Below are 15377 nucleotides of genomic sequence, written 5' to 3'. Positions count from 1 at the left end.
ATTCATGATGCTGTAACAGTCAATATGTATAAGATATTTTGAATCATACTAATTAATGCCTGGCTTCTTAGAATGCAGACAGTAGAAAAGAATGTTGGCTCCTTCCTAACAATAAAATGAAGATATATAATTTACAAAATGATAGCTCTCCTTGAACCCATCAGGGTAGTGAGATTGGAGGACAACCAAGTAGCCTGAAATCCAAAGAGAAACAAGAGCTTCCAAGAAAATATAGACGTCAAATACTGACTCACCAGGAGCAGAGAAAGGGAGGAAGATGGGACTGCTAAACAAAGCAGTTAAGAAACATTCAGCTAAAGTTTTAGTACATTGCTAAACTGTGTGTTAACGTGAAAACAGAGAACCTTTGGGAGGCCAAAATACAAGGGATTCTATATCCACTCTGGCTCTTTTATATCCACTCAGCGAGTTTCCTCTTCATAAATTTCCACTAGGTGGGGTGGACAGGGCTGTCACTATAGAAAAACCCAGAGATCCTGTGCAGATCTCTTCCCCCAATGAAGCAAAAGTCTTCAGCTGTGAGAAAGACAACAACCCCTCACACTCCAGAATACAGGTATAAACCCATTGTACCTGGGAGAAGGACAGAAATCATCCCCTCTACTGTTGGGGGAGAGTTAGGAAATGGAAGTTCTTGGTTATACCAGCAACAAAGGGAATTATACTGTATTAAGACAGCAGAGAATCCCCACTTTCACACCATTAGGCTAATAAGCACAGAGTAACAAGAAACAGCAGTGCACCTCTGGGGGAAGGGCAAGAGCATGTAGAGAGGCTGAGATAAAAGCACAAAGAGACAGCCTAATCTGACAGTGAGAAAGAAATATTGAGAAAATCTGACAAACCAGTCCCACGCCAAGAACGTGCTAATGCCAGATAACACTGAATGTAATCAAAGCAATGACGAAAAGTAAATCCATCTAACCCTCTGACCAGATTGACTCACATTCTTACAGTAACGGCCAAGGAAAGAAAAGCACATGCCTATCTACATGCATGAATGCCATTTATTAATCATACAAACTCTATTTTCTGATCATAACAAAATTAAAGTAGAAATAAATAACAAAAGTAAACCTGAAAAATATTCAAGTATTTGAAAATTAAGTAATACACTTCTACATAACTCATGAGTTAAAAAATAAGTCTTAAAGGAATTTAGAAAATAGTCTCAATTTAATGGAAATAAAAACACAACATCAACATTTGTGGGATGCAGCTAACTTAGTAGTTAGAGGGAAATCTATAGCATTAATGCTTACTTAAGAAAAGAGAAAAAGTCTGAAATCAAAGCTTCCATGTTAATCAATTAGAAAAAGAAAGGCAAGGCAAAGTAAGAAAAAGGAAGAAATAGGAAAGATGAGGGCAGAAAAGAATGCAAACCAAAAAATGGTAGAGAAAACCATGAAAACCAAAAGCTATTTATTTTTTTCAAGTTAATAAAATAGATAAATGTCTAGTCAGACTTAGCAAGACAAAAGAGAATACGAAATTAACAATATCAACAATAAAAGAAGTGAATCACTAAAACCCTGCAGATATTAAAATAATAACATAGGAATGTTACGAATAATGTGATGACCATAAAAGGTGGCAGCAGAAGAAATAGACAGCTGCCTTGAAAGAAAACCACCCAAACTCATTCAAGTAAAACAAACAAGCTAAATAATCTTATACTTACTAGAGTAATTAAATTTTTAGTTAAAAACTGTCCAATGGAAACAAACAAAAAAACCAGATAGGTTCACTAAGGGCTTTACTGGTGAATTCTACCAAACATTTAGGGAAAAAGTTATACCAGTTCAATGCAAAAATTTTCAGAACATATTAGAAAACAAATGCTTTCTAATGTATTTTATGAGGCTAGCTTTACCCCGAAACCCAAATCAGACAAAGCCATTTCAAGGAAACAAACTTATAAACCAATATGCCTTATAAATATAGATGCAAAAAATGCTTAGCAAAACCAAATACAGCAATATATACAAATAATGATATATCATTATCAATCAAAGCAATTCCATTGTACCAATAAAGAAGGGAAAAAAATGATCATTTCAATCAATTTAGAAGAATCATTTGACAAATTATAATACCTGTTCATGATAAAAACTCTCAGCAAACTAGGGATCAAAGGGAACTTTCTCACTTAAGAGACAATTTAAAAATAAAATTCACAGCCAACAACATACTTAATTTTAAAAGGTGATTAAGTGTGAAAAAAGAAGCATAAAGCTGTGCAGCTCATATGATCTGACTTTGAGTTACTTTATAAACTTCAGCATAAAGATAGTATTATATTGGAGAAAGAATAGAAACATAAATCAATTGTGAAGAATAGAAGGTCCAGAAATAGACTCACACATATATGGTAAACTGATTTTGGCAAAGTTGCAAAAGATTATGGAAAACAGATGGTCTTTTCAACAAGTGATGTTGGAACTATTGAACATTGAGGACCAAAATAATTAACCTCAAGTTATACCTTTCAACTCAAGCAAAATTAAGTAAAAAGGAATCATATCCCTAAATGTAAAACTAAAACTAGAGAGCTTCTAGATAAAAACATTGAAGAAAATCTTTGTGAATGAATGTGAGTTAGGCAAATACTCCTTAAGTATAACATAAGCATATAATATAAAAGAAAAGAATTATAAAATAGACTTCATTAAAATTAAAAATTTCACCCTTCATAAGATAACATTAAGACAATAAAAAAGAAAGACCAGATGGGAGAATATATTTGTAAAATACATATCTGATGAAGGATTTTTCTCCAGAATATATGAAGGGTTTTTCTCCAGAATATAAAACAAATTTTTAAAGCTCTATTCTAAAAATACAAACAAACCAATAATGGTCAAGATATTTGAATGGCCATTTCATGAAGAAGAAATACAGTTGTTAGGCAAGGTCATTAACAGATATCGTAAATAGTACACTCAATGTCATTAGTGATTAGGGAAATGCACATTAAAACCAAAATGAGCTACATGGAAGGTGGTATTCTAAGATAGCCCCACAGTGACTCATGCCCTTGTATATTCCCCTTTCCATGAGTGTGGATAGGTCTTGTAACTATTGTGAAATATCACTTCCATGATTATGTTATGTTAGAAGGAAAAGGTGAAGGGATTTTGCAAATATAATTACCATCTCTCCTCAGTTGATTTTTAGCTAATTCAAAGGGAGATAATCTGGGTGGACCTAACTTAATTTGGTGAGCTCTTAAAAGAGGGTTTAGCAGGTTAGAAAAAGGAAATCAGAGCAATGCTCCTATTGGCTCCGAAAAAGTAAACTGTCATTTTGTGAGAAGAACTGAGAATGAGAGACCTCCAGCAGCTGAGAGTGGCCTCAGGCCAATGGAGAGCAAGAAAACAGGGGCCTCAGTCCTACAATACAAAAAAACAAACTCTGCCAACAACCTGAAAGTGTTTGGAAGAGGACCCTAAGACTCAGATGAGATAGCTGCCCCACTGACACCTTGATTTCCAACTTGGGAGACCCTGAGCAGAATATCCAGCTAATTTGTGACTAGCCTTCTGTCTTGTGACTAGGACATTTGAGATAAATTTGTATTGCTTTAAGGTGCTTGGTTTGTGGTACTTTGTTATGCAGCAATTTAAAATAATAAAAATACCACTGTACACTTATGAGAGTGGTCAAACAAAAACTGGTAAGAGTTAGTGTGATTTGCAATGATGCAGAATGATTAGAACTTACATTACTGATGAAATGCAAAATTCTACAAATACTTCACAGAATAATTTGTCAACTTCTTTAAAGATATATGTACACTCACCATATGATCCAGAAATCCTTTGCCTAGGTATTTATTTCAGAGATGTGATCATCTATGTTCACACAAAAACTTGTAGGCGAATGCTTATGGTGGTTTTATATTTAAACGCCAAAAACTGAAAGAACCCAAATGTCTTCCATGAAAGGTTAATCTGTGGAACATCTGTGTAGTAGAATACTACTCATCAATAATAAAGAAATGGGCTGGGCGTGGTGGCTTATGCCTGTAATCCCAGCACTTAGGGAGGCTGAGGTGGGTGGATCACCTGAGGTCAGGAGTTGGAGACCAGCCTGGCCAACATGGTGAAACCCGTCTCTACTAAAAATACAAAAATTAGCTGGGCGTGATGGCATGTGCCTGTAAGTCCCAGCTACTTGGAGGCTGAGGCAGGAGAATCATTTGAACCCAGGAGGTGGAGGTTGCAGTGGACTGAGATCCCACCACTGCAGTCCAGCCTGGCAACAGAGAGAGACTCCGTCTTCAAAAAAAAGAAAAAGAAAAAGAAATGAATATGAATGTTTCATACATGCAGTTACATTGATGGATATCAAGTATATAAGCTAAGTGACAAAAGTCCTAAATTCATTAATTTTTTTACATTTCAGAAAAAGGTAAAATTATAGAGAAATAAAATAGTAATTGCCAGGGACTAGGGTGATCAAACATATTAACTACAGAGGAGTATGAGGAACTCTTTGAGGTGATACAACAGTTCAATATTTTGATTTTGTGGGGTGATTACATACATTTGCCTCATAAACTATGTACAGAAAGTATCCATTTTAGTGTCTATAGCTTATACCTCAATTCAAATATTGATTTGTGAAACAAAATATACCTGCTGGATTAAAATCAGTGGCTTAATACAGTAGAAATTTATCTCTTGCTCAGAAAATTTCAAACTAGACCTTTGCAATCAATCCAAGAGCAGTTCTCCTGCACGTGGTGATTGAGGAAGCAAACTCCCTCCATCTTATTCATATATTCAATATATGAACCCCAGGCTGATCTGCTTTCAATTATATAAAGAGAAAGAGCATGGGTTTTCACATATTAGAGTGCCAGGCATGAAAGTGACTTGTGTCACACTTGCTGTCATCCACTGCCCAGCACTGAGTCCAGAGCTACAGCTAACTGAAGGGAGGTAGTAGAATTTAAACAAGTGGCTTGTATAGACATAACATGTTTCATGAACAGATAATCAGTCTATTTATTACTTTTATAGTAAATATAAAAGCATAGACTATTTCCCACATAAAGTAAAGTTTAGGTCTTAAAAATTAAGCAAGGAAAAAACAAAAAAAAACAATATATAACAAAAGAGAATAAAAATTGATGTTTACTTTTGTAAAACACTAAATTGTTATGGAATATTTCTGCTAAAACAATGTATCATTTTAAAGTGAATTGGTAAAAACATTCTTGCACGAAATATTTACCTATGATGTTATCCTTTGAAATTCTTCTGAATTGTGACTTGTCTCCTGTGTTGCAGTCAGATATGTTTCCACTCTGTCAGTTTGCCTCCCCAAATTCAAACTAGGGAAGTATATCTGGAACAAAGATGACTTCCTGAAAAAATTTTTGACAAAATACCTTTATTTTCTATGAATAACTTTCAAATGAGATTTTGGTACATTTGTCTAACATTAGTATTCTAATTAGATTCTACTCTATTTTTTTCTTTCCTGATACAAGATACTCAGGAATAAAGAAAAGAAAAAAATTTGGGTTTGGGTTCACTTCAAGAAAAAGGCTTAATATTGATGGATTCTTCAAAATAGTATTTAGTGACTTAGACTGGAAAATCCTTTAGAAAACTTGAGACAAATAAAAATAATTCGGCTTATAACATTTTGGTTGCTGGATGATACATCATACAGTAACATCTTACATGAAATGCTGATTATTATCTATTTTTCTACATGTAAGTTATTTAAGGGTTGGTTAGTACTATTAGCAGATTTAATAATCTGTAATGTGATTTTGTTTTAAATTCATAGAATATTTAACATTATTTTCTAAATATTAGGTTTTGTAGTTGGTTCAAATAATCCCATAAGTCACTGGTGATGAATGAGAGATCTATTGCAGTGTAATAATGTAGCCTTAGAAATGTTAATTCGAACAATTCTCACCAATACTGCCTAATAAAATTATTTCCTCACTCCATAAATAACATCTGATTATTGTTTTAATAAACTCCTAGAAGGAAAAGTGTATAAAATGGATATCCTAGCCTTCTTTTAAGGACAAGGAAGTAAAATGGCGTGGTTTTCTAATTATCTCACATGCATAATAAATCAGATAGGACATTGTAGACTCTGATCATCTGTAAGGGCAGATATGGTTTTTTGTATATCATTACTCAAATATTTTATAATCTATAAAGTTTCATTACTCAAATATTTTATAACCTATAAACTAATTTTGTTTTAAAATTACAATCTTATGAACTTCTATCAGTCATCATCTATGGTTATTAATGCAAGGGATGTAGCATGTTTGTGTTAAATTGGCACAGCATGAAGTGTGAATTTTGTGATATATTTTAAACTCTATGTTCATGAATTGTTTTCTTCTGAGTGGGTGGATCACAGCTATATAAAGACACATTATGTTTCAAGGTCTGTCTCAATTTGAAATATATATATTTATTTAGTGAGTATAAATAAGAAACAAAATGAGGAAAATTAAATTTGAAGAACTCAATATTTCAAAAAGCTAGGAGAATTATTTTTCAAATTAGTTTTGAGGAGAGACTAATCAGGGGAACAAAGATTAAGAAAAGTATCAGCCTGATTCTAACGAAAACTAATGGCATCAAAAAAAATGTGACCAAGCAAAATCGGAAAAAACAACAAACAAGCACTGTAAGGTAGACTGGTTTGAGTGGGCCTTTTTCTGTTCTTTCTAAAGCTATCAGTGCTTCTTAAATTTCATTCTGCATGGTAAATCTGGTCTTATAAAGTAGATTAGATACCAATCAGTCATGATTCAAATTACTAATTTGTTTTTAGAATTTATTAATCTGGAACTTCATAAAGCTTGGTCAAGATAGCACAGCAATTTAACATGCTACATATTAATGCTAAATTCTTATGTTTTTCTTGTATACATATCATATAGCGTAAAACTGGGACTAACATACACTACCTAGGTGCAGGAAAAACATATTTCATATACATATAATATGGAGCTTTTGAAATATATTTTCTTCCTTTTGTTTTTATCTCCTCGTCTATGTTGTGGTTATATTACATGAAAAACAAGACTCTGTTAAGGTTCCAGCTTAATAATAATATAATTTAATACAAGGAACAGTTTGAGAGTTGTCTAGTTCATTTATTCACAAATATTTATCATGCCCTGACTACTGCAAGACATTATGACACAAAGTGTAAAAAAGTTATATGCTACCTGCAGGGAGCTAATAATCTAGTCCTAGAAATTTTAATTGGAATACTGTTAACGGAAAGTGCTTAATATTGTGATTGGGTTTACATGCTGCGGAAGAGAGTTATATGGTAATATGTAAACAAAGAAAAAATCATGGAAAATTTGAGTCTTCTGTCCTGCATCTAAGATGAATAACAAGTTCTCAAAATGCTTTAAGTTTGTGTGTGTGCGTGGAGGAAGAAAGTATAGGGTTGCAAAGTGATTTGACTTTCAGAAAGCTCTTCCTGACTTGCAGTGGAGATAATAGACACTTTAGGGTCAGGAAGACCAGTAGGGAAGTTACTGAAATCATCTAGATAACAGAGATTGGTGACTAGTCCTGTCTCCAGGGACTATTTTCCAAGACTTTGGGACTCTATTCTGTAAAAACAAAGCTTATAGGGTCTTATTTGTAAGTGACTCTTTAATTTTCTTACAGTGGTGGACAAAATCTAGGCACCTATAAGGAATTAGAATACTTCAGCAGTGTTGGCTATTTCGAAAGATGGTTGTGAAGAGAGACAAAGCTAAAGTGTAGAACAATATTATTTATGTTATATTAAGGAGTAATTAGAAAAACCTCTGGAAAAAAATGAGGGTGGAAGAGAAGGCATCAAGTCTGTGTATCAACATGACAAATCCTGTCTGTTCTGAGCTGCATTCATTATCTATTGCTGTTTAACAAATTACCCCCAAATGTAGTGGCTTAAAACAACACTTTATTATCTCACAGTTTTTGTGGATCAAGAATCTGTATGTAAAATACCAGGGTCCTCCTTCTCAGGTCTTTCACAATGCTGTAGTTAAGGTGTCAGTGTAGGTGTCAGATGCAACATCTTCTGGAAACTCTACTGGGGAATGGTTCTTTTCCTAGCTCACTCATGTGATTGTTGGCAGGTCAGTTGCTTCCATGCTTTTGGAAATAATTCCTCAGTTTCTTGCTGACTTTGGTTGAAATTTTTTTCAACCTCAATTTTTATGCCACACAAACTACTTCATGGAGCCACTCTCAATATGACAAAGCAAATGAGACAAATCAGACAGAGAATGCATAAGATGGATTTTATAGTCTTTTAAAGTCTAATCTCAGAAGTGACATTTCATGACTTTTTCCATTATATTTAATATAGGAGCAAGTTACCAGCTCTAGTTCACATGCAAGGGGAGAAGATCACACAAGAGAATAAATGCCAAGAGGTAGAAATCATCAGAGGCCATTTTAGAAGCAGCCTGCTATAGAAGGTAAGCTTTAAAATGCACAGCAAACATGAAATGGGAGACAATATAGCCATGATTTGGAAGCTGCCTATTCAAAACAAGTATAAATAAAATTCATTCTGGAGTATTCCAGAAAATAAATCTGAAAATAAGAATGGGGGAAGGAAAAGATTCAAACTCCTAGAAAATAATACTGTAAAGGAGACAACAGGTTCCAGGCAGACAAGGGATACATACCACACTGTGAGTTAATTGAATGTTTCTTTTTTTGGCATTTCCCATTAGGTTATAAGCTCCAAGCTGACAGGTGTTATATTGTCATTTACCTTTATAACCTCAATATCTTGCATAGTGCAAGAACATTTTAGGTGCTCAATAAATGTTACGTGATGGACAAAGAATTTTGATGTCTTAATCTTGTTTTAAAAGGCTTTAAGCAGGACTGGGCCATTATTTCCCATAGGAGATCAGCCATTAGATGCCAGTGATTTTTAGTTTACTAATATTTATTTGTAACAATGATGATAGTTTGGATGAAATGGATGTTTGAAATTTAGTTTGCATATCATTATGAGAGACATCATATTCCCAGTCTTTTAAAGGACATATAGTTAGAATTTGGACAGAAAGAAAAGAAAGTAGGAGTAATATAACTGTAATTCATAGGTTCCCTCCTCTCTTTTTTAAAGAAGTTTACAAAATGGAAAGTCTTGACACATAATGGAAACTAAAAATGTGAATTCCAGAAAATTTTTAGCAATTATCAAATAAATCATTACAAGGTAAAAGACACTAGCATATGAAAAAGGAAAAAGTTACTAGAACAAGAATGATTAAGAGAATCTTAGAGATGACATGGGAATTCCAAGGGGATTCTGAAAAGAGAGGAAGGACTATGTATACTGGGTACACAAGAATATAAGTGAATGTTCAAGGAAGGGTTGAAGAGAAGCCCAAGGCCAGCGTAATGACTGCTGCTTTTCTTCTGACCAGTGTCATGGCTCACATGGGGCTTGTTGGCAATTTTTAGAACTTAAAATAAGAAGCAAGTACAGTTTTAGAATGACTTTGCCACCTTGTTTTTAGCTTTGATTAAACTGCCTGGGTCATACTCTCTTCATTTATAAAACTGGGAATCATGATAATCTAACCTCATGGGATTCATGTGAGGATGAACTAATACCTGCGTCAAGGGTAGATTGTCAGGTGGCTTGTTCACTCAACAGCCATTCCTAATGCTCTTTTCCCTTTGATTTCTTCTACCATGCAGGCTGGAGGTACAAATTTTCTATGGACCTAGCCTTCCAGCCAGAGGAGCCCCTTTCTGAACCTGAGATTTCAGGAAGTCATCTTGGAAGGGCTTTATTTTTCCTAATTAAAAGACAAAACTTTATGAAACCTCTAGCATCTCTCTAAAACTTTAGCAAAGGTTTCTACACACAAAGATGTTAGGTGATAGTTTGTAGGTATAGAAATAACAGAAAACAGATGATATCAGCACTGGAGGATAGTGAGATGATCCATAAACTGAGCCATCCAATATGGTCCAAGCTGAAGGTTGGAGCCAGACAATGTAAATCTCCTAGGAATTCACAAGTTCCCTGGAAGTGCATGAAAGTTTCCACAGACATTTGGTGGGGAAGGCTAATTTTAGATGGTACATAGTGGCTTGCGCTGACATTGGAGTTACCAGCCTAATAAAAGGTAATTCTGTAATGCCCAGACTGTATAGCGACAGCTATAATTTGAAACTCCATAATGTTTGTATGAATTATATAAAGTTTCTCATGTATTCAATATTATTCAGTAATAAAGCATAAGTACAAATTACTTAGTAATATCCATTTCAAATCCAAAATGTTAGAGGATTATCTTAATTAGGATCATATAAATTATAAGAACACAGAGGAAATTAAGGAGAGTTTTTGTAGACAACATTCTAGAAGAGACTATTTGGGGGAAAACCTAAGATTACCAGATGGATACTTCAGCAAGTGGCCCAGAAATACTATATTGTGACCATGTTTCTTATTTCTCTTGTAATCATTCTCATCAGATGCACACAAATCAGTAGATTCCTTTTAGTGAATTCTTTGCTTGATCATTTAGCACCTGACACTGTTGGCCATCTCAACTACTTTAGTTTTCATGATATGAGTTTTTATTCTGGTCTTCTTCCAGTTTTTTCTTCTTATTCCAGTTTCCTATATGATCTTTTCTTCCTCTCTATACTTTTTGGCAATTAGTGATTGTCAAAGCCTATCCTTGGTTTTCTCTTTTCTTTCTTCTCACCCTACCTTTCTCTTCCCACTAATAAGAGACATTTCTGTAACTTTGGCCATACCATTCTCCTGAGCGTTTTTTTCTGGATGGCTCAGAGGCAACTCCAACTCAACAATTCCAATGCATATCCCTCATTATCTTTCCTTCAAGATCTACTTCTCCATCTTCTTCTCAATTGTGGTTAATGATACCACCAATCACAGACTTCCACCCAACCACCAAAGTCTAGCCACACCACTGCTTCTCTTTAATCCCTTACTATAGCTTACTGGAGGCCATTTCCTGTTCCATTTCCCTGCTGCTAGTCTTGTGACATTCCACCTGCCCTCCATATTGTCACTAAAGTTATCTTTCTAAAATGCAAAGTTGTTGATCATGCCTCATAATAAAATATTCTTTAACACATGTATGACAAAATAAATATTACATAGCATTTGGGGCATTTAATGATTGTTTCTTTACTTGGCCAATCTAACTGCCTTATGCCTTGGGCTACAGCCATACCAAAGGACTTGTCTACCTACAAATGCTTGGAAGTTTGCTACAATTCTGTGTCTTATCAGGCTTCTAGCCCCCTGAAATGCCTCTTTTTGCCTAGTGACAATCTCTGTGAAGCCATTTTGATTCCTCACAAGTAGAAGTAGAATATATATATATTTTTTTTCTATATTAGTAGACAGTATACTGCAAAATCAGGGACACATGTTTATATTTCTTTATTCTAAGCACTGATATATTATTTTAAGTATTCAATGACTGTGTGTTAAATTAATTGATTGATTAATTAATGCATAAATGGTGAAATTATTTCAAATAAGTGGATATTCTTTGTTATTTTGCTGATTTCCAGTTAGAAAGCTATTCTCTGTTTTTTTTTACCTGCTCACAACCTGTGGCTCTCTCCTGCATGCTAATTGTTACACAAGTCATACCAGCCTTTAAAATCCATGAACCAGTTTTTATTGGCACTGCCATTTTCATCCTTTGATCCCTTACCACATTGCAGTTTCACAGAGTCCAATAGTTTCAAAGCTTAGACTGAATGGTTGTTAAACTTATATATACACACAGAGCTGGTCTATGTCCTAAATGTACAAATTTAACTCTGCATTGCAGGGTACATTCCATGAATGGTTAATAAGATTCTGTAATACTGAGTGCAGTCCACTTGTTTGTTTTTTCCCTTGCCTTTATTAGTCATTAGTCAAAGATTTATGGCTTGATTATGTCATATGTCTAAAAAGATTGAGATACATTTTAATAATTTAGTATCAAATATATATAAACTATTCTGTATACAAATGCATTCTGATAGCCATGATACTTTTAAATGATTGCTGTGTTCCAGTCCATGCTTTAAATCTTTACTTGTATTAACCCATTTACTTCTTATAACAAATCCATTAAGTAGATAACATTAGCATCTCCAGTGAAAAGATATGGACTGTTTGTTAGGGACAGAGGATTCAGCAACTTGACCAATATCACAAGGATGGTACATGGCAGAGCCTCAGTTTGAACTCAGAAAACTGGACTCTAAAGCCTGTACACTTAATCACCTCTCTATTCTAAACAAATATACAAAACTAGTTTTATTTTTCAGGGTAGTCCCCTAGGGAGGCGTACACTTGTTCAAATAATGCTGTGTTTTCCCATAACATTAAATAGATTCTTCTTTTGGAATTACCTGCAGAAGTGGTTTGCTGGTCTCATAAGCATTGTAATCTGTAGACTGTACTATACTCTAACACTATTTTCCTTTCCCAGTTTTTCTTTCTTCTCTCCTCAGATTCACTCTGCTCCTTTACTTAACTCTGGTTTTTGGTCAACAGTCCATAAATGCCCCCAAAGCATTGCTGGGCTAACACTCAGTGTGGCAGCCTAACTCTCTACTGACCTGTCTCAGCCCCAGAGGAAGTGATGAAGGGCCACCCTGGGAGTAAAGCCTAGAGTTGTCCTATGGAATGAATGTACATACTCCGCTCAAATTCATGTATTGGAACATTAAACCCCAAGGTGATAGCATTAAGAGGTGGAGCTTTGGGAAAAGTTATTCAGTCAAGGGAGTTCCACTCTGCTGAATAGATTAGTGCTCTTCAAGAGGCTAAAGGAAACACCCTAGTCCCCTTTGCCCTTTTCTCCCCTACTGCCATGTGAGGATGCAGCAAGAAGGCCCTCACCAGACACCAAATTGTGGCACCGAGATCTTGTACTTTTCTGCCTCCAAAACCATAAGAAACAAATTTATGTTTTTTATAAATTACCCAGTCTAATGTATTTTGTTGTAACAGCAGGAAAAGGTAGACAAGATGCTTGAGGAAAGTCCTTCAGGAAGCAGGCTAGAAAGCAACACTGTATGCTGCTCCTTGTCTTTCTGTGTGATCAGTCGATCATATGGCAGCAATTGACTGCAAATCATTAAATCAAGTCACTTCGAATCAAGAATCTCTGTTTTGTAGAGTCTGTCAATAGTTTTGTGCTTTTACAGTAAAAGTGCACTAGTTTTCTTTTCAGGAACCTACTTCACCTTCCTTTTTAATTTCTGTATTGGGGTATTGTAACTTGCATGGGCCAAAGGCGAACATGTGACCCAGGACTAGGCTGTGAAAGTAAGGCCTGGAATTTTTGCTGCAACTGTGGGGAAGATGTCTGCCTGAGATCAAAGCCAACATAGCATCCAGAGATTTGAAAGAGAAATGTAAGTGATGTTATTATTTGAGTGCCTAGGTCTATATATACATAGGTCAATTGATTTTCCTGTATTTTCAGTGAAGTGTATTGATAGATTGGTAAGGCAGAGTAAAACAGGTTTGTAAACCATCATATTTATGATTGCTAAATAATTGATAGCATCAGATATTGATCAGGTAATACTCACTCAAACTGATTATCAGCTTGGCTGGGCAACCCCCTTAGTTAACACAACACAGAGTCATTGGTCTTCTAGTTTTCAGGGGAACATTATAAAGCAAGAACATCCTCATTTATTCATTCATTATAAAGCATCTATTATGAGCTTTACCAACGTACTTTGCAGGAGTATAAATAGTGGAAATAAACCTATGGGCATCAACTATGTAAAATAAAAATGTATCACATAAAGAAGTATAAAATCACAACTGTTGCAAGGATTGCCACATAATCATAGGAAGGCCTACAATAATAACAGAGGTATTTGACCTTATCAAGGAAGTTGGGAAATTTACCTTCCTTGGTAAATGACTTCAGGCTACCCCTTTTAGGGGCTAAGCATGAGTTGAGTGAAGGCCACTGGAAAGCCACCCACCATTTTTTTTTAATCTGTAGAACACCAACTTAGTGTTCAGCTAACACAACTTCCACTTTCTTCTGCCCCTGGGAAAAAGCACAATGAAGCCCTCTGAAAGAGCCCCTAAAGAGGATCACCTAGCATAGCCCCTGGAAATGATTTCAGGCATATTGCGGCAGCAAATTCTGATGTCCAAAGTAGCTGGGACATTATCTAATGGGGAAGTTTCATGCCCCAATGAGCATGTCCCCTGAGCTGGCCCAAGCGGAGGGGCCCAACAGAGGGGACCGTCAGAGTCAGGGTCTCCACAGAATAGGGCCCAGAGCAAGAGCCACATTTGACCAAGTCTAAGGACAGATGCAAGGACACTTAGATGAGTTTTGAAGACAAAGCCTGTACGCAGAATAGAAGTATAGAGGAGGTGAGTGGGAGCACGAGAAAAAGGAACAGGGTGGATCAGCTTTTGAGTGAGAAAACACATCCTTCAACATTAAAAAACTAGCCTGTACTTCAGGTTACTCCTTCATTTTTTAAAATGTCTGATCTATGAAAAACAATCCAAAAAATATGACAACAAATGTCATAAAATGTAGGTGGGCTAAAATTTCTGCATGGTATAATTTTTATACTAAGCTATTATCTCAAAATAACTAAGTCACACAATTGCATACACAAAGAGATGTACAAGAAATAAAATATCCTCTATATTCAAAAAACCATGTTTTTTAAAAAAAGAAATGACATATTCTGTGTGGTCTGCAGCTGTCTAATCACTCTGGAACTAGTTCAGCTGAGTGACAGTCATTGAATATTCCCATAGCCTTTTTAGTGACAGGAGCAATATACCTGCACTTTTCTTGTTAAATTAAATAGTAATCAGTGGGTGGTAATTTAGGGCCCCATATATATGGGTGCATAAGGGAGTAGGACAATAATGTTAGTTATTATTGAACTCTGAATGTTAATCATATTCAATGCATGAGCTGCATTTCAGGGTTGCAAGAGGCTTAGTTTAGCTCTGTTACTGAACTTGGAAGAATTGATAGCTCCAAAACATGCATAGATTTATTAACGTGAAATGTTAGCCCCACAGACATGTTAGACCCCAGGACATAATTTCTCTGTTTTTTCTACTTTGGCTCTGAATACTACAATAATAACAATTTGGCTGTAAAATGATTTGTCCCTCTAAACCGACGTTATCGGATAGTGTCATTAAGAATAAGCATCTTTCTTTAAAAGAAAAAAAAAAAAAGCTGAGACTTTACAGACTGTAAAACACTTCTAAAATAATACCTTCAAAAAAGCATTTTTTCACTATACATTAGAGTTTTAACCAAATTAGGT

Source organism: Callithrix jacchus, chromosome 2, assembly GCF_049354715.1.
Source record: "Callithrix jacchus isolate 240 chromosome 2, calJac240_pri, whole genome shotgun sequence".
NCBI lineage: Eukaryota > Metazoa > Chordata > Mammalia > Primates > Cebidae > Callithrix > Callithrix jacchus.
The sequence above is the reverse complement of the archived record's forward strand: the minus strand, read 5'-3'. Positions refer to the sequence as shown.